The following is a 27,724-nucleotide window of genomic DNA, read 5'->3' on the forward strand; positions in this document are numbered from 1 at the left end:
CTGTCAATCAAACTGAAAAACATGTCCATATATGCCGCAATAGGATCACGGAAGCTAGACTCTGTTGGCTACCCCAACTCTGCGAGACATACTTCCAACTGCACACTGTCAATATAAACATCTGTAGGTGATTCTATGATTTCTTGTTTCAATGGAGGAAGGATTTCCAAGAACTTTTTAGGGTCTTGGAAATCATATGACTGGATTTGCTCATCGAGAAACTGAATCTCCTTTTCAATTCTTTCAACAACTAACTCACAAGCACCAGTTTTAGCTTCAGAAGAAAACTCTGGCGATTTCAAACCTTAAAGGAAGGTACTGAAAAATTCTTCATTAATTTCAATATCCACGAACCACTCTCTAACTTTGTTTAGAGCTTCACAAAGTGCAGGGTTTACCACATACCCTACCATTACATGAATGGATCAGCAAGCATTGGAATGTCTGGATCGAGTTGGAGTCGCCAGGTGAATGGTTCAGCCTGCATAAGTGTCTGACTGCTGTCCACCATCAGCATCAGATCTGCACCTTGATTTCATGTACTGGGACAAGACAATCAACAAGTCGAATGTTCTCCCCAGTATGGTCACCAGTATGTTAGCGCTTGAAATTTCACCTCAGGCTGAGAAAGGTAAACCTCAAGGCAACATCAAACCACTTCGCCTCGTAGCTAGCCCTACGGGGCGGGAGAGGGCTCTCTCCGGTCTATCTCGGTGAGATCTTCAATGGATGAGATGACCAATAGGGTAACGCTGATATTAGGCTAGTAAACTGATCAAAGAGTTTGATTTGGGGTTTTTGAGTTTTTGCTGGCAAATTGAGGAGAGGGCAATTTTGGGTGCGGGGATTGGACACAGTTTCTGCAGGGGGTTCCTTGGGGCGAGGTAGGAGACTGTGTTGATGCCTTTGATTGAGGTGGATGGTCAGGAATGAAAGGTGAAGAGCTAAAGAGAGCAAACAATAACTTTGAATTCTCTTTAGATAGAAGAAAACATTGAAATTAAACAAACTTAAAAGCAGAGCATGGCAGGCATGAATTCTTACTTTAACACTTCATTTGTTTAATGTGCAGAAGTAAAAGAAAGGAAATGAATCACATAACAAGCTTACAAGTACATTGAGAAACACACCATCAACACATGAGTCCACAAGAATCCCAAAGAGGACTGCAAAACCCTACTCTTCCTTAGCCAAAAATTGCAGAGATACAGTGAATAATACAATGATAGCTTATCCCTCAAGAGTCCAACCATGAAAATGAGCAAGAAAGTACATAATATAGATCATCTAACCTCTTTCCCTGCCTCCATGGGTCGAGCTCACTATCCTAGGAGCTGTTTCAACCACTTCTAAACTAAGCACTACAAACTAGGCAGTCAAAACAACTTGCCTCTATAAGCTAGGAAACCAATTCATTCATTTAATTTTCACCTTTTTCATGAATGAATCTTCTAGAAGAGGTACATAAGAGTAAAAGTGTCATAAAAGTACATTAATTACATCAAAGAGCATAATAATCCACCCCAAAAAGTCAAACAGGGTCAAACTGCGTTTTCCTGAGCTGTACACTGAAATCTGGAGAAGTTTGCCTGACGGGTCGTGCGCCTCTGCCTGACGAGTCGCGCGCCTTTGGGACCACATTTTGGGCACTTCCAGGTGGCCAAATTGAGCAATAGTAGGCTTGTTGGAAAGGTCTGTGAGTCTACTTTCCAACCCAACTGGAATTTTTGAATTTGGTGATCATTTGCCCCTCCAAAATTGCAATCTTCCAAGACTGCTTTCTGCAACTCAAAAATGTGGCAGAAAGTCATTTTTTGCTTGTTTTTTGACTTTCTGGAGGCCCAAAACTTCATAAAATCTCAAGTCCATTGATGAGCATATGTAAATTCTCATGAAAAATCTGGAAATTCTGAGTTTTTGCAAAATGGAGTTGCCATGATGAAGGGTCGCGTGGGGGGTGAGACCCGTTAATGGAGAAAACCTGTGTTTGGCATAAAAAATTCACAAATGACAAAATTTTCTCCAAATTTCTTGAAATTTGGGCTGGGAGTCCCCAATCAAGTACCATGCTCAGTCAAAGAGGCTTTGGCCAAAATTTGGAGTGGATCGGGCGTTTTCCTTCGTTTTGTGCTTTGGCCAACCGTCCTTGGAGCACCTTCGTTCTTGCCGGTATTTTTGACATTTCTTTAAAACCATGACACCTGTGCAAAAAGTGAAGGAATTTTTCTTTCCTTGGCATGTTGTGGACAAAAACCTCTCTCAGGTTTTCAAAATTCATCTTTTATTGCTCTGGAACATCATTTGAGTGCGACTTGTCCCGATGTGTGAAACAAGGAATTTTGTCGAAATGGAGCGAAATGAAGGGAATAGGGGGCTTCTAAATTCTTGGGGAAATTTTTGGAAGTAGGGAGGGATGTTAGGAAGCAGGGGAAAGTGGAATCTCAGAGATTGAGTGAGGGGAAGGGGTCCAAAAGGGTAAAACACAGGCCCAACCTAGAAAATTGCCAGGTTGTAGCTAGAAACTAGGGTTTGTGCAAAAATGAGGAATTTGGAGGATCTAAGGGATGGGAAGTGTTTGGTAAGGTACTTTAAGGATAGGGTAAGGTGTATGAACATCAGGAAACAATTTTTTCCGTTGATTTGACCATCCAAGAGAAATTGCCTTCAAAACCCTAGGAGAGGGAAATGACCTTGCCTAGGCACAACTGAAGCATGAATAAGGTGTAACATGACCCAATGGAACCTAATATGATGATAGCAACCCTTTGAATGATGATAGGCTCAGCTGAATGATGACATGGACTGACATTTGGACAACTTTGAAAAGTGTGAAAGCAAACCCTAGACCTAATGCCTAGTGACCAAATTTTGCTTGAAGACTCACTGAAATGAAAAAATTTGACCTTGACACTTCAAAATCACTTTGTAAGAGCATATTTGATCACTGGAGGAAGGCTGGAAAGACTGACACTAACACATCCCTTTAGCACGAACATTATAAATAGATTAGGAAAGTGGTCCCATCATCCCTAGTTGGAGCCACTATTCCAAACAGAAAAGGAGTTGTCCTAAGGTCTGGACCAAGTGGTTATCCCCATTGTTGGAGTCCCAATTTTTCGAGCCTTCAACAGGAGTGTTATAACATCTTTTACCACTCTTATAGACTTGATTCTCTTATATGGCACTGGGAAATCTCTTTTACCATGCATATTTGATGTAGAAATTTTGAATAATTTAACACATATTCAACAGAGATTATCCTGATCATGTACTATTGCGGAATACATACACAATACATAAGCTCCTCTACATTGATCATCAATATAGCAGCATCAATAACAATAAAACATCAAGAGCATTCACACATTAACACAGTATGTAACCCGGGGAAAGCATCTCGCTAAAAACCCCACACTATCTGTATATTAATGATTGAGACCATGTAACATTACAAAGTACAATTCTTATCACAAGCAATCCAGTACCAGCTCCACCTGTTACACACAATACAGCTAAGATCTGATCTCCAAATCTATTCCACTGCTTGCCTGCCTCCACTGCTCAATACCTGCTCAAGAATTGAATGAGAATGGTTTACCAAACTCGTATTTCACCTCCAAAGAATCACTCACACTGTGTAAGACGTGAGCAGAGGTAATAATACTGGGCAAATACATGAGCAAACTCATTGGCATACTCAATCCCTTGATTGTGCAAGATCTGATGCACAACTATAGTCACAACTGATAGCAATCTGATTCTCTAACACTTGTCCCTGCTGAACTGAACATGCACTGACATGCAACTGAGTTAACTGATGTATTCTATAGTTGTATTATGAGTTAATAATTAGTTTAACAACTCATCATTAGTCTATTTGCAGTTAGACTAACTACAACTAGTTTAACCAAGTCAAACTGAACACAACTCCATCAACTCCACAATCAACTCCACCAAACTCAACTGATTGAGTTCTAACTGAAGTCATGCATGCAACAACTCAACTGACTCATAAGAAAAGCGTACTTCCTTCTAACAGCTGCATGGGCCACATCTGTAGCTCAAACTGAAGTGCTCCAAGAGAATAAGATCAAGTTTATAGTCCAAATATTATTATGAGACAATAATATTTGACTTTTCTATTTTTTGATAGCCATTCTAAAAATAGACTTTGATCACTCATACTGTGATCACCCACACTGTGGTCACCCACACTGTGTTCACCCACACTGTGATCATCCACACTGTGATCACTCATACTGTGATCACCCATACTGTGATCATCCCTGTTGGGATCAAAAATAGAACTTGCGCAATAATTTTCCTGCGGGCCCACTTAGTGAAGGCGACTCTTTTCACTAAGCTCCATCATCTTGTTGCAATCTCAACACTCCCTCTCGACAAGATATGGATTATCAGCAACCCCTATCCTGCCTCGGTGGTACTCGAATTTGCTCCTGGTGAGAGCCTTCGTCAGAATATCAGCATCCTGATCCTGCGTTGGAATGTATGAAAGCAACATGATCCTCCGCTGCACACAATCTCTGATATGATGGTAATTGATGTTAATATGCTTAGATCTATCATGAAATACAGGATTAGTCAAGAGTTTAATGCAACTCTGGTTATCATAGTAAATCACAGTAGGATCCAAATGAGAACCGAACAAACCAACCAGGATCTTCCTCATCCATATAGCCTCGCATGCAGCCAAACTTGTTGCCATATACTCAACCTTCGCTGAACTGAGTGCCACGGATCTCTGCTTCCTGCTGTACCAAGAAACTGTTGTCGATCCAATACTGAAGACCCCTCCTGATGTGCTCTTTCTGTCCGTTGGGCTCCCTGCCCAATTTGCATCCGTGAAGCCACCTAGCTTCAGCTCATCCTCCTGTCTGTACCATAAACCATATCCCGATGTGCCTCTCAAGTAGCGCAATACATGCTTGTCCGCCTTCCAGAAGATCTTGGTAGGCTTAACCATAGCTTGTGAAAGCTGGTTAACTGCATAGCATATATCAGGTCGTGTATTGACCAAATACATCAACAACCCCACCAACTGTCGATAAACAGTGGCATCCACTTCTTCTCCCGAAGTGACATCCTCCTTCCTCCAACCTCCAGGAAGAGGAGTATCAACAGGCTTGCAGCCATGCATGTTGAACTTCTCCAGTATCTCCTGAGCATACTTGCCCTGAGAAACAACAGTCCACCACTGCGCTACCATATTTCCAATCCTAGGAAATAGTGAAGGAGGCCCAAGTCCTTCATCTCAAATTCTGTAGCAAGATCCTTCTTGCATGACAGTATCAACAGCTCATCACCCGTTAGAATCAAATCATCAACATACAGTACAATGATAAGCAACTTACCCTCCACCACAATCTGGTATAGGTTAGGATCCGCCTCGCTCTTGGAGAATCCAAGTCCTGTGAAATAGCTGTCTATCCGTGTGTACCAAGCATGTGGTGCTTGCTTCAACCCATATAGCGCTCTCTTGAGCCTGCACACATGCGACTCGCTGCTGAAGACCTCAAGGCCTTCGGGCTGCTCAATGTACACCTCCTCCTCAATGACTCCGTTGAGGAATGCAGTCTTCACATCCATCTGATGAATGTGCCATCCCATCTGCGCTGAGAGAGAAAGAATCGTCCGTATGGAAGAATACCTTGCGATAGGTGCAAAGGTATCCTCATAATCGATCCCCTCTATCTGTGAAAAGCCTCCGGCAAAAAATCTTGCCTTGTACTTCTCCACACTCTCGTCAACTGCCTGCTTGACCTTGTAGATCCATCTCGAACCCACCACTGATTTCCCTTCCGATCTAGGAACAATCTCCCATGCACTGTTTCTGACAATAGAATCATACTCTTCCACCATGGCGTCTACCCATGCAGGATCCTCCACAGCTTCCTCGAAAGAGGATGGCTCAGTCACAACACACTTGCTCATCAGAGCCATGTATCCAGTGTACTGATCAGGTGACTGTCTCTGCCTGCGTTGGGCTATAGGTGGTCCTACAACTTTCTCTGCATCTTGAGCTAGTCGCTCAGCTTCTATCAAGTGCTTTCACCCTCTGATGGTTGGCGCTGCATGAGTGGTCTCTTCCACTCCATGAACCTCATCCTGTGGCTGATCCACGTCCTAAAGCTCATCCTTAGGAACTAATAGCTCCTCATCTGCATGCAAGTGTAGCTCCCTCTCAAGCGAACACTTCATGGCTTTCTCCTCCTAAAATTTTATATCCCGTCGCACAACAGTTTTACCACTGTCTGGCAAATACACACGATAGTTGTGGGGCGTATCAGTGTACCCCACAAATATCCCAACCTCTGCGGTCGGCTCCAACTTCTTCTTGGCATCCTTCGTCGCATGCATGTAAACGTTAGCACCAAAAATCCTCAAATGAGAAAGATCAGGCTTCTTACCAGAATAAGCCTCCTCGGGTGTACTCATGCTAAGTATCCTATGAGGACAACGGTTCTGCAAATAAACTGCTGTATTGCATGATTCTACCCACAAGTGAAGGGGTAGGCCCTGATCATGCAACATTGCCCGTGTAGCACCCACAATCATTCTATTCTTCCGCTCAGCTACCCCGTTCTGCTATGGGTTATGGGGAGCTATGAGCTCTCTACGAATCCCTTTTGCCTTACAGAAATCCTTGAACTTGTCTGAGATGTATTCACCACCATTATTGCTCCTAAGAGCCTTCACCTTCTTCCCCGACTCCTTCTTGACCAGTGCTTTGAATTCACATAACTTTGAATATGTCTCGCTCTTCTTCTGCATGAAGAAGATCCAACACTTACGAGAGAAATCATCAACAAAAATCACATAATACCTGTGTTTTGTTGTAGAAGCAACTAAGAAAGGTCCACACACGTTTGTGTGAATTCTCTCAAGGATCATCGTGGCGCGACTATCCTTCTCGTGAAAGGTGGCTTTCACAAACTTCCCCAAAGTACACCCCTTGCACTGATCTAACTGTGCAAGTGTGCCTTTAAGAAGCCCTGTAGTGATCTGCTGCAGTATCTTCAAGGCTCCATGGTGAAGGTGACCCAATCTCCTGTGCCACAACTCACCATCATCCCAGCTCACCAATCCTTCTGCCTTGCCCTCCATTGTTGCGCATCCATCTACATGCAACTGATAAAGGTTCCTCACTTGAACCCCTATCTTCCGGGTCTCACCAGTTGTCTTGCTATGCAGGAAAGCCTTTCCCTTGCTGAAAACAACATCATACACCTTGTCTTCTAACATCGCCACTGAGATGAGATTCTTCTTCAATCCTGGAACATGCATGACTTCCTTCAATACTAAGTGTTTACCAGACTCCCTCTCAAAGGAAATGGTACCGATACCAGTCGCACTGTATCTACCATCATCGCCCATCTCGATGTGCACTCCAAGATCTTTGTCCTCCAGATCAGAGAACAAATCTCTATCTCCCATCATGTGAAAAGACGCACCACTGTCCAAGAACCACACCGATCCCATCACACTTGAAACCAAGCATGCGATCAATGAAAAATCAAGCTCAAATTGTGAGGCTAGAGCCTCTCCTACTGAAGATCCAGCAGCCTGCTTGTTCTTCTTCTTCTGTGGACAATTAGTGGCATAGTGTCCATGCTGGTGACAGTGAAAACACTTCACCTTGGACATATCCTGCTTCTTACCTTTCGCACCAGACTGAGAAGCTTTCTTGCTCTTCCCTTTCTTTGCTTTGGTAGCCAAAGCGCAATTCTCTTCATCAGATACCTTTGATGAAGATCCATTCTCATACTTATTGTTACTGAGTTTATCCTTGAGCGCCAGGTCGCTCTTGCTTTGGAATAACATTTGCAATCTGTTGAAAGACATTTCAACAACACTGCTGCAAATTCAAATTCCACCAGCTCCAAACTCAACCGCTTCTAATCTAAAATTCGTGAGAACACAATATTTCTCGTACAGAGATTGACTGTATGGGCATTCACTGGATATCTCACCTTCCAAAGGAAGGATGAATCCAGAGGCTACCTAGCCTGATTACAGACTCTGCCTGAAGAAATAGAATGTAAACACTTCCTGAATAGTAGATCTGATGATCAATCCTCGCTTGATATCCTGTAAAAATCTCTTCTACAAATCAAGCAGCTCCGATACCATGTAGAAATTTTGAATAATTTAACACATATTCAACAGAGATTATCCTGATCATGTACTATTACGGAATACATACACAATACATAAGCTCCTCTACGTTGATCATCAATATAGTAGCATCAATAACAATAAAACATCAAGTGCATTCACACTTTAACACAGTATGTAACCCAGGGAAAGCATCTCGCTAAAAACCCCACACTATCTGTATATTAATGATTGAGACCATGTAACATTACAAAGTACAATGCTTATCACAAGCAATCTAGTACCAGCTCCACCTGTTACACACAATACAGCTAAGATCTGATCTCCAAATCTATTCCACTGCTTGCCTGCCTCCACTGCTCAATACCTGCTCAAGAATTGAATGAGAATGGTTTACCAAACTCATATTTCACCTCCAAAGAATCACTCACACCGTGTAAGATGTGAGAAGAGGCTATAATAATGGGAAAATACATGAGAAAACTCATTGGCATACTCAATCCCTTGATTGTGCAAGATCTGATGCACAACTATAGTCACAACTGATAGCAATCTGATTCTCTAACACCTGTCCCTGCTGAACTAAACATGCACTGACATGCAACTGAGTTAACTGATGTATTCTATAGTTGTATTATGAGTTAATAATTAGTTTAACAACTCATCATTAGTCTATTTGCAGTTAGACTAACTACAACTAGTTTAACCAAGTCAAATTGAACACAACTCCATCAACTCCACAATCAACTCCACCAAACTCAACTGATTGAGTTCTAACTGAAGTCATGCACGCAACAACTCAACTGAATCATAAGAAAAGCGTACTTCCTTCTGACAGCTACATGGGCCACATCTGTAGCTCAAACTGAAGTGCTCCAAGAGAATAAGATCAAGTTTATAGTCCAAATATTATTATGAGACAATAATATTTGACTTTTCTATCTTTGACAGCCAGTCTAAAAATAGACTTTGATCACTCATACTGTGATCACCCACACTGTGGTCACCGACACTGTGGTCACCCACACTGTGATCACCCATACTGTGATCACCCACACTGTGATCACTCATACTGTGATCACCCATACTGTGATCATCCCTGCTGGGATCAAAAATAGAACTTGCGCCATAATTTGCCTACGGGCCCACTTAGTGAAGGCGACTCTTTTCACTAAGCTCCATCATCTTGTTGCAATCTCAACATTTGATCTTATATTAAAAAATAATATTTCAGATTCTATACGCGACTTTGCTCACACTAAATCGCGTACATATGTGGGTCCTATAACACTACACCCATGTATACCTTTTAAAATATGAAAAAATAAATTAAAATGTTATTTTTCGTGCAAGTTTTATAGGTTTTACAAATATCCCACCTATAGGAGCACGTGACACAACTGAATTAACTAGTTTCATGTGGTATATATACACCCCTTGGGTAGGCCTAACTCATATAAGAGAAGGGATATCGACATTATACCCATTTTTCTCATAGATCAAGTCTATTTTTCCCATGCCTCCTGCACTCCCAGTCTCTAGGAAACCCTGGTTTCCTTTGCAAATATGCTCATCATCCTTATAGCATCTCCTTGCACTTGTTAGAGAGGTCATCTTCATGGCTTGGGTTGGATCTAACTCATACAAAAGAAGGGCTATCGACATTATACCCATTTTTCTCGTAGATCAAGACTATTTTCCCCATGCCTCCTGCACTTCCAGTCTCTAATGAAACCCTGGTTTCCTTTGCAAATATGATCATCATTCTTATAGCATCTCCTTGCACTTGTTAGAGAGGTCGTCTTTGTGGCTTGGGCTAGATGGATCAGGAGGAAGGATTTGCCAGTGCCTTTGGCCTGGATCAAGTTGTACCTTTCCTATACCTATTATTTTTAATCAATAAAGAAGCTCATGTATTGTTCCTGATATGTTATTGTCTCATGAATAATAGTTTATATGCTTATACATGATGATCTAACATATCTTTTATGTATGCACATTGAATTATATATTATGTATATGATTATGTGAATTGGCTTGCAGGTCTGTTCGTTTTGGACTTCTGGAGTAAGTAGAGGGTTTGGACCCTATGGGAACATCTTCAAACATAGGATCTTCAGTTATGTCTCCAAATCCATGTTTGCTAATTCATATGTTTGGTATGCTTGTTTAATTTCTCCTTATTGATTATGTTTTTTTGATCTGTTGAGGCTTTCAACCATTTCCTCAGGGATTTTTTCCCACCAATAGGGAGGAATGGGAACCTACACACAACTCTATGAAAACTTGAATTTTGGATGTTTATGTAGAATTGTCTATCCTCGAGATCTTCTTTAAATTCAGTAGGTGTGAATGCATCTTTGATTGTATTCCATCTAATATCTACTTCCTTCTCAATGAAGTGTTGAGTGTCAGATAGAATAGCCATGGTAATTAGATTTCTCTCAACCACTTCATCAGTACTTCCCTTAGTTGTTTCTTTTGAGGCTGGTCCCTTTGGAGGCATGATGATGGCAACTGATTAAAGAGATATGAACTCAAAAATTGCAGTACTTGAAACCAATAGAGGCATTGATGGTGAAAATAAATTAGATCATGTAGATCAGTTCATCCATCAAATTAAAGTAGGAACACACTAATTGAAGAGGAGGATTGCACAATTTCTGGGCTCTGGGAGGCATACTAGGCTCTTGAATTGTGCACTACGTAGTAACAACAAGCAAGGGAGGAGCTTGAGGCTTTAGATTGCACAAAGTGTAGTATCATCTATGATATAGGAAGGAGAGGGAAGAGATTGCACATTACGTAGTCTCAGAGGCCATGGATGAGGACTGAGGCCTGATACTGTGTAATGCACAGTTGGGAAAGTTAGTGACTATGCACTACACAGTCTTAGAGGCCAAGGATGAGGCTTGAGTCTTGAAGATGCGAAATGTGAAGTTGGAAGGGGAAGAAAGTGCTCAAGAAGTGTATATCAGCCTTAAGATAAGATAGATCAATTAATAACATAGGCCATAAATAATCATGCAAAAGGAAAAAACATGCATGCACAAAAAAGCCCAACAGTGATAACTGTTGGTAGGAAAAAGTAAAGAAGGAGATGCGACACTTATAAAAAATGAATGAAAGATCAAAAAAATAGTTATACAAGCTAATAAAAATAGAAACACCAGTTACTATGAAAACAAACGGGAAAAATAACACTCATAGAAGCAAAATCGACAAAAGCGAAAAAAAAAAAAAAAGCAGCAACAAATCAACACATGAAAAACTTACCTAGAAAAGCGGTGCAAACCATGATCTCCTAGGGAAGGCTAGAGATCCAATCCCGGGTGTGAAAATGAACTATAAGATCATCTATTATGTATATCTAGCCTCCATGTCATTACGTTAGGGTTTATGATGTGCATTCCTAAAATCAAGGAAAAAGCGACAATTGTCCTGTTATCTCAAAATCAGGCCCTGGAAGGCTGCAGACCAGGAAGACTTCAAGTAACTGTTTCAAACCAATCTTTTAGCTAAGGCTTAGCCTCCTTAGCCTGAGAGGGCTCTCTCAAAGGATTAAAGGTTTTGTGATTATGATTAAGATGGCTAATTCTTTGTGAAACAAATAGGAATGAGGCTAGTGAAATCAAAATTAACAAGCATCCATTGGGCTTATGGAGTCATATGTCATTTACCATTAACAATAGAATTGGCTTTGCAATAAAATCAAGGCAGTCAAATTTCAATATAAATAGAATACACCAAACAAAAGGACAGTCTATGAGTATATGAAGGAAATTAGAACACTGCAGGTGATTTCTAAGTAATCAAATACTCATAATACTGTAGACAACATGAAAAGACAACAAGAGGAATTCATACATTAAAGTCTCTATGATTCTTGAGCAACAAAAGCTAGTACTATATTACCAAAAGAAACAGAGTCTTTACATAATCTTAACAACAGAGCTTTTTTACATAAACTTCCAACCCCTATTACATTTCCCTTTCTCCTATTTATAGAGTTCTTCTACCTGATTGAGATTCCTCCTCAATCGTGAGGGGAACTCGAAATCTATTTCTAATGACACCTGTTCAACTTTTAACTGCCTATTAAATGTAACAAACTGTAACTAGACTTTCTAGAGATCTAAATCAAGTAGGAATCTAACTCCTTATTATGCTAATAATAGCCTTGATTACAATCATTCTCATTCTTTGACATCTGGTCCCTTTTTAGTTTGGCTGTGGTGAATGTTCAAAGCTCCATGCTGGTCTTCAATGTCACATCTTCTCCATTGCCCTGAAACATAGGAAACTACCCCTATTTATCGGTCTTTGGTTTGCCTCAAAATGTTTGAATCCAAAGAACCATGCCCTTTATCTTTGATTATCCAAAATATAACAAATTGCCACGTCTTTGATGTGCTGTCAACCCCTTTTATGTGTAAAGGCAAAAGCTCTTCCATGCTGTCTGACATATCTTGGACTGGAGTAAATGTGCTCACTTTATGACAAAAAGTTTAGAGTTTGGATTCGAATACATGTTTCCTCCACCTGTCTTGACCTTGTTGAAAGCTGATAGCTTCAGATGATCTCTTGTAGATATTCCCTTTTCAAAATTCCTACTCGTATTTCAAAACTGGTTGACTGATATTAGATTGTTTAGCTTCAGCAATTTCGTAGCGCGCTATGAAACTACTGAGCTTTAGTCATCACCTTCAGCAGTTTCGTAGCGCGCTATGAAACTGCTGAGTTGTTCCAAAAATCACAGTTTCAACCCAAAATTTTGCTATTTGAGCCTTTTGTTGTTTAAACATTCTTTCAACTGTTCCAAGGCCTTCCAAAACTGAATGGAAATGTAGGATTCTTCAAGAAATATTATACCAAGAAAAATCATCAAATTTTGAAACATAGCCTTACTTGAAGTGGGATTTCTTTAAGGAGATTCCTTCAGCTAGCTTAACTGTATTTTAAAATCTTCAATGTGTTTCTTCATGACCTTGATTCCAGATCTGAGGTTTGTATTAACCTTTCTGATAAATTGAGCTTCCTTTATTGTAGGAGTAGTCCAGCTATGGAATTGAACACTAAAATCAACCACCTCGGGAATTTGAAATGTTTGGTCCTCCCACTGAGCTTGCATTTGGTTAAAATAAGCCTCCTTAATTGCAAATTTTCTGGTAGCTTTCTTCAGTCTAGCAATTTCAAAGTTGGCTGATTCCAATCTCTTTTTCAAGTCTTCCACACTACCTTCTTCTTGAGTGGCAACTGTTTTGCCTTTATCCTTTCTTTCATGAGGTCGTGTCACCTCCCCTGTTTCATCTGCTCTTTGTGGTACCTCTTGTACTTGTTTGAACTTCCTTGTTATGAGTCTCATGGGCTTAAAAACAAATTGATCAACTTGATCATCAAACTTGAGTTTCTTTGAGGCTTTGGCCCTCTTAGCCTTCTCTTTTCCTGACTGTATCAAATCAGCTTGAACTAGTGGGGACTCTTCAATGTCAATTGCTTGCAATAAATCATTTAAGTCTCCCTTTGAAACAGGGCTTTCTTCAATACTCACTGACTTACCTTTTTCTTTAGCCACCTGGCTCCTAGTCCTTCTTCTTTGAACTCCTTCACCTGTGCTTGATTCATGTGCAGTTTCTTTGACCTGAGTTTTCTCTTTAATGGACTGCTGGGGTGTATCCTGAATAGTCAGTGGCCTGGTAGATTCTCTTACTTGTTTCCTTGCCTTTAACTTTGAAAACCTCTTGGATCTTGTTTCTGCCTGAGGACCGGTTGTTGTTGAAAGATCTTTTGCAGCTTGAGGGCTAAGACCGGTCTTGCTCTTGAAACTAGACATGAATATGAATGTTTCCTAGCCTCTGCCTACCCTCTGGAGTTCATGCAGAACAATCAACTTAATCAAGCCATGGTGGAACAATGAAGTCTCACAGGCTTCTTTTCTTAGTTGCACCTTGTCACACATTTTACTTAAGCTGCGGAATAAGTAAAAAGGTAGATCAATAGATGTCTTCCTTGTGAAATGCAACAAAAGTTTAAAATGGTATGAATACACTTTGTTATATCTCCCTTCACAGGTCAGGTACTTCTGTATACAGGTAAGCAAATGGGCATATGATTCTTTGACATAACTTCTAGGAACATACTTGCTTAAATCTGAGTTAATGAACTCCTGCTTTAGAAATTCTTTCCATGGGTTCATATCAAATTTGAAATTCTTGAACCAACTTTCTTGCCCTCTTGGAATCTCCGTAACTATGGATATCATGTCTGGTGAGACCTGCAATTCCAGCATACCAACCTTTGAGTTTAGTCCTGTGAAATTCAGGGAAAATTCCTTAGTAACTTGTGCATGACCTCCCTGGAGCTTCTTGCAAAAATTCCAACATCCAGCTTGTTTAAATGCATGCTCGACTTCTCTATTCTTCAAGGTTATGTCTAAACCTTCAGGCTCGTTTCTCAAACATTTGCCTGATCTATGATCTTTCCTTTCTGCCGATCCCTCCATGAAGATTCAGTGTAATGGAGGCTGGAAATGCTAGCGCTACTCAAACTCCAATCTCTGCCTCGCTTGAATGGCTGCCTCGCTTGATAGCTACCTCGCTTGATGACAATGTTTTCAAATTGAAATCTTGTAGACTTGTTTCTCATGCAAGGCATACAATCATCATTAAGACTGTGCATACCTGGCTTTTCTTGGAACTTGTAATCTGTGTGTATCAACGTACCTAGTGGTTGTAATAATGGAGATAAGCGGTTGGACATGATATGTGGAGTGCATAAATTGACAATGAATGACACAACCATAGATTAACTTGACAGATTTGACAGTTGGGAAAGATTCACTACAGAATGCATGAATCTCTGATTTCGCAGCGCGGTCAGTGTAAATTTTGAATTATGCGCTATGAAATCACCTAAAACGCATCGCGCTGCAAAATCACCTAAAGGACTTTTGCACTGCGAAATTGCTAAAAGGATTTATGTACTGCGAAAACACTTCAAAATGGTTACGTGCACTACAAAATCACCTAAAAGGCTTTGTGGCACATAGTAATTTTTAAACCAAACTGACACATGGCTATGAGACCGGTGATGAATGAGAATGCATACTTGACTCAAGACCCCCTAAGACTCAGACTCTAAGGAAAAACAAAATCAAACTTAGACTAGCACCGACCTTTATCATCAAGCTAGTATGTGAAATTTTGGCATTAGAATTCTTAAGTGATAATAGTGGCTCCACTTGGGATAGTGTGCTCCTGTAGTACACTATTAACTCGCAGGTCCAGTGCTTTGTCCATTTTATGAAAAACATAGATTTGCTTGACGAGCATTTATTTCTAGCTTCTTCGGCCTTCACCTCGGGCTTGAGCTTTTTGTTCAGCTTGTCATTATTTTCAACAAAATAAAAACTGATAAAATGGGTATATACAATGTTGTGAGAAACTGATAGAATTTTGATCAATAATAATGCTTTAGGAACCTGCCATTGACAGGTCCTCCAGCATATGGTTTTCCATCAATCTCTTGCAAAATGTAAGTGTTGTTTCCATGAAAAGTAGAAATTTGATATGGCCCTTGTTAGAGTTGGTCTAGTAGCCCTCCACCAGAGATCAAAAGCTCTTTGCATTTCATAGTTAGGTGTCTCATCAGTGTGATCATGTTGCATTCCGTTAGGCATGCCATAATCTTGGTGGAAGGAGTTTATGTCGTTATTCCCCTCTTGTTTGGCACTGCTGGTTTAGGTTTGTTCAAATAAATAAAGTCCTCAAAGGGTCATTCATTTTGCTTTAAATTTTAAGGTCTTAGGTCTAGGGTTGAGTCTAGTTTTGTCTTGAGAGGTCATCAAGGACCAGCAGGCCAGAGGGATGTCCTTCATTAAACATTTCTCATCATTGTACAACTAAATTTTTGCCTTGTTCTCAAAAACTCTGTTTTTGAAAACAAGGTCATTATCTCATTTTTGTAAAAATTCTCAAAATTTCAAATTCTTCAAATGTCAAAGTGCAGCCTTGGTCTCCTTTGCCAAAGCATCCCAGAAGCTATCCCTGCAAAAATTTTCAGAAGAAATCATCATTTCAACCAATTTTTCAAAGAAATGAAATTAAAGGTCAAAGCCAATTAAAGCAAAAAAGTGTCAACATGCAAACATTACAAAGTGGGTTTTGGGCAAGTGAAAAATTAAAAGGAAGCCTATAAAAGCATGCCATCCCTCATTTGTAATTCATTTGCCTCTCAACACTCCAAGAGAATACTTGTCAAGATGGGTTCAAAGTTCATTGGGCGAATTGAGCAGTTGCAGAAGCGCGCTACGCATCAGAAGAGGCGCGCTACGCGTTGGGGGGCGCGCTACGCATCAGCGCGCAGTTTCCAGTTCAATTTAACTCAGGCGCTACGTGTTGGGAGGCGCACTACGCATCAGGCTGGGCGCGCTACGCGTTGGGTTTCTTGCTTAGGAAATTGCCAGCAAGCCACCAAAACTGCTTTTCTCTCCAAATCTTTTCAGGTAGGCCTCTAATCATGGTGATTTTTGGTTTGGCTAAGATGAATGAGCAATGAAAATGCAAAAATGCCATGCTAATATGGAGTAAAACCCTACCTTGCTGTATCAAATATTAAAAATGCAAATTTGTTAGGGTTTCATTGAAATTTGCTGCCCAAGGTTACCAATTTTCCCATTCCTCTTTCCCCATATTTTCCTCACCATTTTCCTTGACATTTTCCATGCAAATCATATAATTTCCCAACTAAAAATCATTAAAATCCCTAAACCCTACTAATTCCTAAAATCCTATGTAAATTTCCTAAGCCCCACTTCCCATTACAATCCTACAAATTATGATTGTATATGTTCCATGTTCCTTTCCTAAAATTTCCTTTCACATTTGTTTTCCCTAATCCCCTCAATTTTCCCTTTTCCCTAACATTTCCCATGTGTGTTTGTCCCCTTGGTAACAGCATTCAAACAAGTCAAAACAACAGTTCATTGGTTGCACAGTCAGCATTATTTTTCAGTCACTTGCCTCCAAAACCATGTCAGAAACCGAAACAGATTATGAGCAAAGTGATGACCGTGAATCAACACCAGAGGTAGAGGTGCCAAGGAGGCATCACAGGGGTGGTAAGGGTGGTCAGCATGTCAGGGAGGAACCCACCTCTTTGGCTTATCTACAAGCTTGTCCACTTGCAGTGTCATGTTTCCGATATCTATCATGCTATGAATATTGTGAGAGAATCTCCCAAATTCAACACCACAAGGAATTGGCCCGCTTGTTTGTCCTACATTTGCACAATGGGCATGTGAATCTTGCAGGAGTGGACTTCACATTGTCACCTGAGATTGTTGCTCAAGCAACAGGGATACCCAATATTGGAGAAGAATGGAGCAAGCGCCAGCCGTTGGACAGGTTTCATTATGATCCATATATCAAACCTGCATATATGAGGTACCTAACTGGTGTTTTTCCCTTCAGATTCTTAAGAGACGAGTATGCACCTATGATGAAGATCATCATTCGCTATTTCACTTGTGAGGGTAGATTTTCACGTTTGTATTCGTACCATATCCGTTTGTTGATGCATTTCACATGGGTATGAATGATGAACATTCCTTTTTTCATGTGCCGAAATATAGAGAGGATGGTGCCCTTGATGCAAAGAAAGAGCCCAGCACAGCAACACAAGAGCATTTATCATTATGCATTGATCAAGATTGTGGTCATGCATCAGTTGGCACAACAGGGTATGCCATGGGAGGATTTCATTTCTCGTGACTTGTTCACAGTGCCACAGCCACCTCCTGAGGTTGTCCGTGATGAGGGAGGGCCTTCACATCAGTTTGATATTCCAGAGCCCCAGCATGTCAGTACTCCTCCTTATGTTACATATCAGAGAGGCCACAGGGTCTTATTTGCATCTGCACGGCGAGTATTATCTCCACATCAGGTGGAAGGGGTCTCACCTTCTTCATCTGCACAGCGAGTGTTATCTCCACATCAGGTGGAAGGGGCCTCGCTTTCGACAGCAGCACAGGTACCAGAGAGAGGCAAGCATCCCAAGATTGATGAGGGGCCATCAGGTGTTCCAGGCATAGATGTTGTTGACCTTGATATCATTTCTCCTAGCCTAGAGTCAGAGGAGATCATCCAGCAACTAAGGGCTGAAAATGACTTGTTGCAGCAAAAGTTGGAGATGGAAAATTGTACAATTACTTATTTAGAGCAGCGCAACAAGAAATTAGAGGATGAACACTCTCTTGATGAGTTGCAGAGGATCCGAGAAGACCGGAACTTGGCTCGCAAGAGACCCGGTGATTTGACACCTAAGGAGCAAAGCTCTATGATCATTCAGGTGAACACACATCTAGAGAGGTTGATAGCAAAGGCAAACAGGGACAAAGACATGCTCCGACACATGAAGAATCACTATTGGGCTCAAATGCATGTGTGTAAAGCAAGAATGAAGGTGCTCAAAGGACGGTTGGCCAAGGCACTAAAACGGAGGAAAAGGCCCGATCCCCTTCATATTTTGGCTGAAGCTACCTTGAAGGAGCATGGTGCTCAATGATGCACTTCCAGCTCAAATTTCAGGAAATTGTGAGCAATTTTGGTCAATTTTGACTTTTTTGTGCCACACACAGGTTTTTGCTCTCAACGCGTAGTGCGCCGCGCGCTACCCTGAAGATGGGCAAGTCCATTCCTCAAAAACTCAGCATTTTTGGATTTTTCATGACAAATTACACTTTCTCAGCAATTACCAAGACATTTCATCAGGTTTTGAGCCCTCAGAAGGTCAAAAAGCATGCAAAAAATGACTTTCTGCCACTTTTTGGACACACAGGGAGCAGTCTTGGGAGATTGCAATTTTGGAGGGGCGAATGAACACCAAATTGAGAAATTCCACTTGGGTTGGAATGTAGACATCTAGGCATTTCCAACAAGCCTACTTTTGCCTCATTTGGATGCCGGGAAGTGCCTCAAAAGTTGGCTCAAAGGCGCGCTATGCGTTCAGGATTGGGGCGCTACGCATCAGGGAAATTTGCCAGATTTTCACCTACAGCTCAGCAAAATGCAGATTTGACTAGTTTTGACTTTTTGGAGTGATTTTTCATCCTCCTTGATGTAATTTTATGATGTCATGGCACTTATTTATCTCTTCTAGAATATTCATTCATAAAAAGTCAAAAATTTAATGAATGAATTGGTTTCCTAGCTTATAGAGGCAAGTTGATTTGACTGCCTAGATTTTAGTGCTTAGTTTAGAATTGGTTGAAACAGCTCCTATGATGATGAGCTTGACCCCTAGAGGCAAGGAAAGGTGTTAGCTTGCCTATATTATGTATTTTCTTAGTCATTTTCATGGTTGGACTCTTGAGGGATAAGCTTCTATTGTATTACACTTTGTATCTCTGCAATTTTGGCAAAGGAAAGACCAGGGTTTTGCAGCGCTATTTGGGATTCCTGTGGTTATTTGTGTTGATGGTGTGCTTCTGTCATGTACTTGTAAGTGTGTTATGTGTATCATTTTCTCACTTTTCTTTCTGCACATTAATTAAATGAAGTGTTAAGGTAGAATTCATAATTTATATGCTCTGCCTTTAAGTTTGCTTAATATCTATGTTTTCCTCTGTCTAAAGAGAACTCTCGAAAGTTTCTTTCTCTCTTTAGCTCCTCACCAGTCATTCCTATCCATTCACTTAAATCAAAGGCATCAAGACAATCTCCTACCTTGCCCCAAAAAGACCTCTGCAAAAGCTGTGTCCCATCCCCGCACCCAAAATTGCTCTCCTCCTATTTTCCACCAAAACCCTAAAAATCTGAAATCAAACCTTCTCAATCAGTTTACTAGCCTAAAATCAGTGTTCTTTATTGGTCATCTCCGCCCTTTGAAGACCTTTTGCTGAGATAGACCTGGAGAGAGCCCTCTCCTGCCCCGTAGGGCTAGCTACGAGGCTAAGTGGTTTGATGTTGCCTTGGATTTTGTCCTTTTCAGCCTGAGGCCAAATTCAAGCGCTAACATATTGGCGACCATACTGGGGAGAACAAACTTGTTTGTAGATTGATGTGTTTGTTTCATAAGTCTTAGACGGAGCCTGAAGTTATGCCAGGTAGCCTTCGAAACGCTTTTGCTTTGCATAAGCGGAAGTAGATAAACGCTGCTTCAGTCAATCTCCGTGAGCTTGTGAATACGGCCACTTCGATTGCATTTTACCCTAGTTCATTTGTAAACTCTAAACTTTTGGATGATTAGTTAAGAGTTTTCACAGGCTGATTGGTTATTTGTTCCTCGATATCCAAACTGGCTTCAGATTCTAATCACATATTCAAATCTCATTCATGTCCAGCTATTTTTGAGTATCTTGAAGACATTGATTTTGACGAGAGTTTTGAGTTGTCCTTGTTCAAAACCAAATCTGAAAGTGCACTTGGTTCTCTAGTTCCCAACCCTGATTTTGTTGCTGCTCTTGAAATCGAGAGACATAATAAATTGGTTGAAAATTTCATCCTAAGATCTCTCCAGTCAGATATTCACACTACTAATCTTGCTGAGTTCGTTGAAACTATATCTGTCCGTATTGGATCCACTATCACGGCGCATGAGCAGACCAATCCTCCTTTTATTTCTGTTTCTCCTATAATCACTTATCCTGAATCTACAGTTGGTTCACCTTCTACATCCCATACCGCTTCTCCTCTGCCTACACCTCCCTATACCCCTCATACTACAGCTACACCTACTCCACCTGCTACTCCTAGACCCAATCTACCTAAAGCAATGGCTGGCTGGTTTGCCCCACTTGCTCTTCCTCAAAATCTGCATGATATGCCAGCTGATTATCAAAGTAAAATTTCCATGTTTGATGGCACTCCTCAGGGTGTTTCCGCCCAGCAGCATATAGACAAGATGACAACTTTCTTTGATCTATATGAGATAGATGAAGAGGATGTAACTATGCATTTGTTTGTACAAACATTTGATGGAGAAGTAAGAAAATGGTTCAGAGGTTTGACAGATAGGAGCATACCCACATTGGAAGAACTTCAGAAGCAGTTTCTAGATCGATGGGAAATCAGAAAGGATCCACTTCAGATCAATGCTGAGTACAACAATCTCAAACGTAATCATGGTGAGTCGGTCCAAGATTACATTATCAGATTTAACACAGTTTACAATGCTATTCCAGATGATTTAAGGCCATCTAGAAAATCAGCACTTCTCAAATTCCCGGATGGCTTTGATCCGGAGATGGCTTATTCATTGCGAGATAGAGATCTGCCTACCTTGGAGGATATGCAGAAAATCGCTGTTAGTGTTGAAGCGAATTTGAATGATAAGAGAGCAAGGATGAAAGCCGAAAAGCGAGTGACAATCAAAGAAGAAGCTTCTACAACAGATCAGCTCCTTCGCAAGGTAACTACGTTGCTTGAAAATACTCATCTCAGCAAGCCGGAACCGCAGATCCGTAATCCTAATTTCCGAGGTCCACAGCAGCCACAATACAGAATCAAGCAACGTGAAACTAGGGCACAAGAAACAACAGTTCAGCAACAAGTAAAACCTCCGCTTCAGCAAAATTTTGTTAGCCAAGAATCCAAGGATGAAGGTGATACTATAGGAGAGGAAAATCACTTTTTCACTCCTGATGATCTGCCTACCTATATTACAGAAGAAGAAGAATTTGTGAGAAATTCCATCATACATCAGGATGAGAATTATATCTTATCAAATGAGGTAGTACTTGAGGAAGAATCAGAGGAATACCAAAGAGGATATCTCAATGCTTTGTCCGCTCAGCAGAGACAATTAAGAAACTGAGCTGTTCCCATAAATCCCATTCAGAAAAGGAAAGATACTTCAGCAAAAAATGATTCAGCTTCCCTACAGACAAAAGGAAAAGACATAATTGATCCTTCAGCAAGTCAATCATCTTCAGCGGATAAGATAAATCAACCACCAAGCATAACGAAGGATAAAGTCGAAAGAAGAGAAGTTCCGGCCAAAGAAGGTGAAAAAGTTTCAGCATTTAGTTTGGAGAATGAAATTTCAAAGCTGAAAGTGTCTATTCCATTGACGGAAATCATGAAGAACAGTAGTTATCGAGGTCAAATCTCCAAAATGCTGAATTTTGATCCAATGCTTGACACGATAAATGTAGAAGATGATCAGCCGGAATTAATTTTTGGGCCTGCTTTGAATGGTGAGTCTCCTAAAAATGATGTTCCTCCCTTCTATATCAGTTTGAGGTTGCACAAGTATACTTTACATAATGCTATGTTTGACTCGGGTGCTTCGCACAATTTGATGCCAAAAGCAATCATGGAAACGCTGGGATTGGACATCACAAGAAAATATCATGATTTGTATTCATTTGATTCCAGCTGGGTAAAGTGCATCGGATTGATCAAGGACTTCGTGGTAAGCCTAGATCAAATTCCAGCTAAAAATGTTTTGATGGATGTGGTTGTGGCGGATATTCCTCCGCGGTTTGGTATGTTGCTTTCAAGATCTTGGGGAGCTAAGTTGAAAGGTACACTTCAGCTAGATTTTTCCTATGCTACAATTCCAGTCTTCGGTCAAATGAGAAAGTTATATCGGGAGCAAAAGATGAAATACATGATAACTAGCAAAGAAAAGCCGATAAATCATCCTGTAAATTATGTACATACAGATTTGGAATCATTTGTTTTGTTTGCTGATAATTTTAATGAGGTAGATAGTTAGTTAGTTCAAGCTGAAGATATACCAGAGATTACTGAAAATTTTCGAGAAGTTTTGCAAAAGGAAAGAGAAGAAAAGCCAGCTGCCATGCAGCAAACAGCTGAAGCTAATGGGCAGCAAGCAGAAAAAACAGAGGCCACACATTTTCAGCACTTGGAGGAAGATGAAGATGGTCTTTGGACCATGGATTTCGATGGCGTTGTGGGCAACGATGGTGCTGGTATTGGTGTGTGGATTCGAAGTCCCTTTTCTGCCCAAGACAAAGTCCCAAGCAAGGTGAGAGTTTGCTCTTATAAACTAGCATTCGATTGTTCAAATAATGAGGCAGAATATGAGGCTCTCATTGCTGGCCTTAAAATTCTTCGAAAGCTGAAAGCAAAGAAGATTGCAGTCTATGGCGACTCCGAGTTGGTGATAAAGCAAGTGAAGGGTGAATTTCAGGCCAAGCATCCTCGTATGAGAGCATATCGAAATGCTGTCCTAGATATTTTGAAACTGTTTTCTGAACATACTTTGACATGTGTGCCCCGCATACAAAATGGTGTTGCTGATGCATTGGCTAAGGCAGCAAGTAACTTAAAAATTCCCATGAATTCCAGCAACAAGTTTGAGATTTATGTGAAGCACCGTCCTACAGTTCCGGATAATCAAAGATGTTGGCAAGTCTTCCAGGATGATGAAGAAATTAAAGATTTTCTGCAAGTTGAAGGTGAGTTTAAAGACATCTCCATAGATACAGAACCTGATGAAGTGAATCAAATGGATGTGCTGCAACTTAAGGATAATTTTATTCCTAAAGGATTGATTCCTTTGGAAGAGTTGTTTGATCAAGATGATGTGGCCCACAAGCCGACATTGAGACCTACTGAAGAAGGTGTTGAGGAGGTAAACATTGGAGCAGCTAAGAATCCTAAGATGGTAAAGTTATCTAAGTCATTGTCACCAAAGGTAAAGAAGGAGTATGTCAGATTGTTGTCTTCGTTTTCTAATGTCTTTGCATGGGATTATTCAGACCTGAAAACGTATGATACTAATATCATTCAGCATACTATTCCTATAAAGCCAAATCAAAAGCCTTTCCGCCAAAAGTTGAGGAGAATCAATCGTAAATTGCTGCCATTGATAGAAAAAGAAGTGAATAGGTTGTACAAGTCCGAAATCATAGTACCTATCAGATTTTCCGAGTGGATATCAAATTTGGTGCCCATAAGAAAGAAGACCGGTGAGATCCGTTTATGCATTGACTTCAGAAATTTGAATAAGGTATCTTTAAAGGACAATTATCTGTTGCCCAAAATGGATCATATATTGCAGCGAGTAGTTGGAGCATCAAGGATGTCACTACTCGATGGCTATTCCGGGTACAATCATATTTTGGTGCATGAAGATGATCGTGATAAAACTGCATTCACTACTCCATGGGGTACATTTCATTATGCAAAAATGCCATTTGGTTTCAAAAATGCAGGTGCCACTTTTTAGCGTGCGATGGGCATGGCCTTTGCCAATGAGAAAGATGTCTTTTTAGTTGTTTACCTTGATGATTTGACTGTATTTTCAAAATCCGATGAAGAACATTTATATCACTTGCAAATTGTTTTTCAAAAGTGCAGAAAATATGGTATTTCGCCGAATCCAAAGAAAAGTCTTTTCGCCATGAGTGAAGGCAATCTCTTGGGTCACATCATTTCCAAAGATGGCATCCGTATAGATCCTGCACGTGTTGAAGCTAATCAGCAACTTGAGCAGCCCCGGAACAAAAAAGAAATACAGTCCTTTAATGGTAAGCTGAATTTTCTGCGTCGCTTCATTTCGAATCTTGCCGAGCATCTTAGAGAAATTACAAACATGCTGAAAAAGGACAGCTAGCTCAAGTGGACCGAAGAGGCGGTAAAATCTTTCAATTTGGTACAGTTGGTTTTATCTTCAGCCCCTACTCTAATCAGTCCGGATTACACACAAGATTTTATTTTGTTTTCGTTTGCTTCTGAGCACACATTGGCAGCTGTACTAATGCAAAAGAGAGATGGAGTTGAGAATCCTATTGCTTTTTTCAGCCATATTAATAGAGATGGAGCATTAAAGTATAACATCATTGAAAAACAAGCACTTGCACTTGTGAAGGCCCTGAAGGATTTATGTGTGTATGTATTGCATTCCCACATTATAGCTTATGTTCCTAACGCGACAGTAAAGGATGTGTTGGTACAGACAGAATCGGAAGGAAGGCAGGGAAAGTGGATTGCTGCATTATTAGAGTATGATGTGGAGATTAAACCCACTAAGTTGATCAAAGGGCAAGGTCTTGCCAAGTTGATGGCTGAAACAAATCTACATGTCCTAGACATCAATTTTATGGCTGCCATGTCAAATGAAGATGAGGAGAATTTAGCACAACAGGTATCTGACATCTTTATTTCTTCTCCTTGGTATGCTGATATTGTATATGTACTTCAAAATTTGTCTTCACCTTCTGGGATGCCTCGAAATAAAAGTAGGACATTGAAGTTGAAAGCAGCCAAGTTTTGCATCCTTAAATCTGCACTATATTGGAAAGACCCCAGTGGAATATTGTTGAATTGTTTGGTTGAGGAGGAAGCCAAAAAAGTAGTGGAAGATTTTCATAAAGGTGACTGTGGGGGTCATTTGTTTTGGAAAACTACAGCAAACAAGATCCTAAGAGCAGGTTTTTATTGGCCTTCATTATTTTCAGATGTATATAAAGCTGTTAAGAGTTGTCATGAGTGCCAAATATTTCAAGGAAAACAGAAATTGCAGCCATTGCCTCTCAAACCAATTGAAGTCAGCGCACCATTTCAGCAGTGGGGCTTGGATTTTATCGGTGAGATTCATCCGGCATCGTCAGGACAGCATAGATGGATATTGACAGCCACAGATTACTTCACAAAATGGATTGAAGCCATTCCCACTCGGCAGGCCACAGATGCGGTAATTATTTCTTTTCTTGAAAATAATATACTGTCACGTTTTGGCTGTCCAAGTAAGTTAATTACAGATAATGCAGCAGCATTTAAATCAAAGAGAATGGTTGATTTTTTCTACAAGTATAATATCAGCTTGGGGCATTCTACTGCCTACCATCCGCAAGGAAATGGGCTGGCAGAATCTTCAAATAAGTCCTTGGTAAATATCATTAAAAAGTTGTTGGAAATCAATAAGAAGAGCTGGCATAAAAAGTTAGTGAATGCACTGTGGGCTAATAGGGTAAGTCATAAAAAGTCAATTGGCATGTCTCCTTTTGAGCTGGTGTACGGGGCAGACGCAGTGTTTCCTACTTCGCTTGCTATTCCGATGGTCAAATTGCTTCAAGAAATTGATAGTGAGGAAGATCCCATGCAGAGGCGGATTAATCAAATGATTCATTTATAGCAGACACAGGAGGAGGTTCTTCACAATACTCTCAAGTTGCAAGAGCGCATAAAAAAGATTTATGACAGGAAAGCAAAATCAGATGACTTTCAAATAGATGATGTGGTTTTGAAGTGGGATGTTCGGAATGAAGACAAAGGGAAGCACGGCAAATTTGATAATTTATGGAAGGGTCCCTATAAGATCGCAGCATATCGAGGCCAAAATGCTTTTCTTCTCAAGGAAATGAACGAAGATGATTATCCCGGAAGGTCGATCAATGGTCAACTGCTGAAGAGGTACCATGTCTGAGTATTTTTGTTCTTCTCACCATCATTGTATATACCATTTTACTTCTGTTTTATCGCATGTGTGTGTTGATCTTTCATCCTCAGTCTGGGGCCCGTGGTGAAGGCTATAATTCTGAAGATGAAGATTAGTTGGTGTGAGGTTTGTCATGTGTTTTTATCAGTCCATTTTCTGTCTAAAGTTGAGTTAGTTTGGGTCAAAGTTGTGTCCAATTTGTAGTCAGATGTCCAGTCAATAAAGCTGTCCAAGCTTAGGTCAAATATGTAAATAATGACTCCATCGCCCAATGGTTGAAAGCACTGGTCTTCTCTCCCAGAGGTCTGCGGTTCTTGGCACCTCCAAGGAGCTACCATCCCCATTGGAGCCAATGTTAGAGTCGGTCTAGTAGCCCTCCACCAGAGATCAAAAGCTCTTTGCATTTCATAGTTAGGTGTCTCATCAGTGTGATCATGTTGCATTCTGTTAGGCATGCCATAATCTCGGTGGAAGGAGTTTATGTCGTTATTCCCCTCTTGTTTGGCACTGCTGGTTCAAGTTTGTTCAAATAAATAAAGTCCTCAAAGGGTCATTCATTTTGCTTTAAATTTTAAGGTCTTAGGTCTAGGGTTGAGTCTAGTTTTGTCTTGAGAGGTCATCAAGGACCAGCAGGCCAGAGGGATGTCCTTCATTAAACATTTCTCATCATTGTACAGCTAAATTTTTGCCTTGTTCTCAAAAACTCTGTTTTTGAAAACAAGGTCATTATCTCGTTTTTTGTAAAAATTCTCGAAATTTCAAATTCTTCAAATGTCGAAGTGCAGCCTTGGTCTCCTTTGCCAAAGCATCCCAGAAGCTATCCCTGCAAAAATTTTCAGAAGAAATCATCATTTCAACCAATTTTTCAAAGAAATGAAATTAAAGGTCAGAGCCAATTAAAGCAAAAAAGTGTCAACATGCAAACATTACAAAGTGGGTTTTGGGCAAGTGAAAAATTAAAAGGAAGCCTATAAAAGCATGCCATCCCTCATTTGTAATTCATTTGCCTCTCAACACTCCAAGAGAATACTTGTCAAGACGGGTTCAAAGTTCATTGGGCGAATTGAGCAGTTGCAGAAGCGCGCTACGCATCAGAAGAGGCACGCTACGCATTGGGGGGCGCGCTACGCATCAGCGCGCAGTTTCCAAGTCAATTTAACTCAGGTGCTACGCGTTGGGA

This window comes from Pinus tabuliformis, chromosome 2_1, assembly GCF_031772625.1.
Source record: "Pinus tabuliformis cultivar Carrire ecotype Pingquan chromosome 2_1, CPIR1, whole genome shotgun sequence".
Taxonomy (NCBI): domain Eukaryota; kingdom Viridiplantae; phylum Streptophyta; class Pinopsida; order Pinales; family Pinaceae; genus Pinus; species Pinus tabuliformis.